This window comes from Rhyacophila brunnea, unplaced genomic scaffold, assembly GCF_057557595.1.
Source record: "Rhyacophila brunnea isolate RB1 unplaced genomic scaffold, BYU_Rbru_1.0 scaffold_156, whole genome shotgun sequence".
Classification (NCBI taxonomy): domain Eukaryota; kingdom Metazoa; phylum Arthropoda; class Insecta; order Trichoptera; family Rhyacophilidae; genus Rhyacophila; species Rhyacophila brunnea.
In genome coordinates, this window is record NW_028232812.1 from 348329 (window position 1) to 351110 (window position 2782).

Consider the following 2782-nt stretch of genomic DNA (forward strand, 5'->3'; position numbering starts at 1 on the left):
TGTTTTAAGATGTGTATCTATCATAGTTTTGTTCGATTATTTTCAATACTACAGACTTCTATAATTTTTAATCATTAGATCCTAAATTTATGTTTGATTTGCACAAAACTACCAGAAATCGAATCCTATGCTTATTTTAAATTAAATAAAAACTGACCATGAATATTTTACCAACGCACTCAAAATAAGGAGGAATAAAGATGACAAATAGGCGAGTGTATAGATGAAACAATAGCTGAATTAAATACGACTACTATTATAAGTGTGATATAAAACCTCAATACGTCGTTTGCTCATATTATCAAACGAGACATGTATTACGTCATGTTTAACAGAAGATAGGAGGGATCAATAGATTCATGTGATGCACATCTAAATCCCAAAAATGTTCCTAAAAAGGCCGTAAATTTACTGACGTTATTTTTGGAGGTAAAAATGTTATTTAGATGTGCAAAACAAGCATTATCCATTTAAATCATTAGCATCAAATTTTGAAGACAATGGTTGATACATAGAGAATAGTCATATATTTTTATAAGAAATAGAAGCAAGAAAAGCTCGAGATATATATAAAAATATGACAAACGTATTTAGTGATCCTAAGAAATCCATAAAAAAATCCAATAACTTATATTAATATTATAAAGTTTATGTATTCAATTAAAGTTTTATATACTTATGTGTTATTGTTAGAGTGTCACAAGTTCTTCAGCCAAGCTACTTTTTTGGTTAGCAAATACAGTAAAAATTAAAAACTAAAAATATTGCAAAATAAAGATAAAAAAGCATGAAGAAAATATATACCAAAATCAAAAACATCATATGCAAAGATTTCAAGAAAATATATTAAGAATGAATATAAAGAAAAACTATAACGCTGACTACCATATCCAAGATAAAAAAAAGTGAATACATGCTAAAAATGCAGAAAGGAGAATATTTGAAAGGTAAATTAAACATTTTATCTTTTGTTTCTTTTTTTTTATCAATTTAATCTATCATTTTAACATCTGAATATTTTACAACTTGACAGATGAAACTCAACTAGAGGTAAGGCAAAAGTAAATATAAAGTCGAAATTTTGCCAGAATTGTCTAATAAAACAAACAACTAGGCAAGATAATAAATCACGGCATAATTGCTCTACAATTAATATGTTTACAAATAGCTGCAACACAAAACAAATTCTTTGGAAATATTTAAACAATTTATAAAGCTTTAAGACACCTTTGAAACGATATATATAAATAATTCTGATAGAAAATAACATAAACTCTTCGTTGATACCCATTTAGCTATATGTATTGACATAAAAATGATGTGTAATTTTACCGGTTATATTCCGGCATATTTTTTCTATTTTAATATCTTTATAAATTTAGTCTAATTCATGTGCGCCAACTACTTGAAAAAAAGTAAAAGCGGTTACTATTATCTAGCAATTTATCGAAGACCTTTTGAGTCTTTTTTAGTCTTTTCACATCATAATAAATAAAGTGTAAAAATCCTACGTATAAAAACATGAAACAACGAGTTTAAACAGAGATCAGCAGATGAAAAATATAAAATTTAGAAAACAACGCATAAAAAGAGCATTATTTGTTTTTTTTGTTGGTGAATAGCATCGCACTTATTGCAAATTTTACTTATATAAGCCATACAAAATGTGAATTGCGTACTATAAGATACAGTAAAATAGGTAAATGATTACAAACTGTAGGATTTCAAAGGTCCAGTGTATTTTACATATGATCTCTGGTAAATATAATGTCAAAATTCAAAGACAATTAGAAAGCATTACACATGAAATAATAGAGTAGTAACCTGAAAATTTATGGTTTATTTCGTAAATAATAATTCGCAACTAATATATAACCGGCTTGTTATTTCTAAGAATAATAACACGAAAAAGCTTATCATAATTTTTAAATCAAAATAGCAGTGATTAAAACGCCACGAATGTCAAAAGAATTACCATCGAGACTATTTTCTATGCATATTTATAATGTTTACATACGAGCACAGCATAAATATGCCATCTCGCGCAATGAATTTAATATTTTTAGTATACATCACATTTTTTTTTGTAGGACTATTTCTTTTTTTTATATGAAAAACAGATTTTTATTCTTTCCTTGTATCATCAGTTCGTGCTCATTCTGTTATTTTGCAATATTATAAAAAAATCAAGGTTTTGACAGAATGATTAAACTTTCGATCGAATGGGCTGATCCATTTTACTAAAAAAAGATAAAATATGTTCTTTAAGCACAAAGATCTTTGTAAAAATACGCTTTTCCAATAGCCAAAAAATTTGGAATGAGAATTAATAATAATAAAGCAGGTAAATTACTCTGATTCCAGCATATTTTTGACTTGACGATGCCAAGTCGCGCTTGTTATAAAAAAAAATTTACGATTTTTTAAGCGTTCTCAATAGTATTCTTTAAATACGTAGTCTTAGCACAAAAATTTTGCAAATGATAAATCCAATGTTATTCAATAGATTAGGATTCTTTTTTTTGACCGATTCATAAATCCTCTTAGTTTGTTTATATTGCACGTGCTCCATCTGTACAATTACTTACTAAATATTATAAGCTTACATGTAATATTCTACGATATTCTGCTAGCTTTTGAATAAATATATTAACTTTTTCTACATGCTAATGTTCCTAATGCCGATAAATATTCATAACAGTGTAAGTCTTGATCAATCAATGCGAATAAAATAAGAACCAGAGTTTAATCGTTTTATCTGTAAGATCATCGACAGTAATGG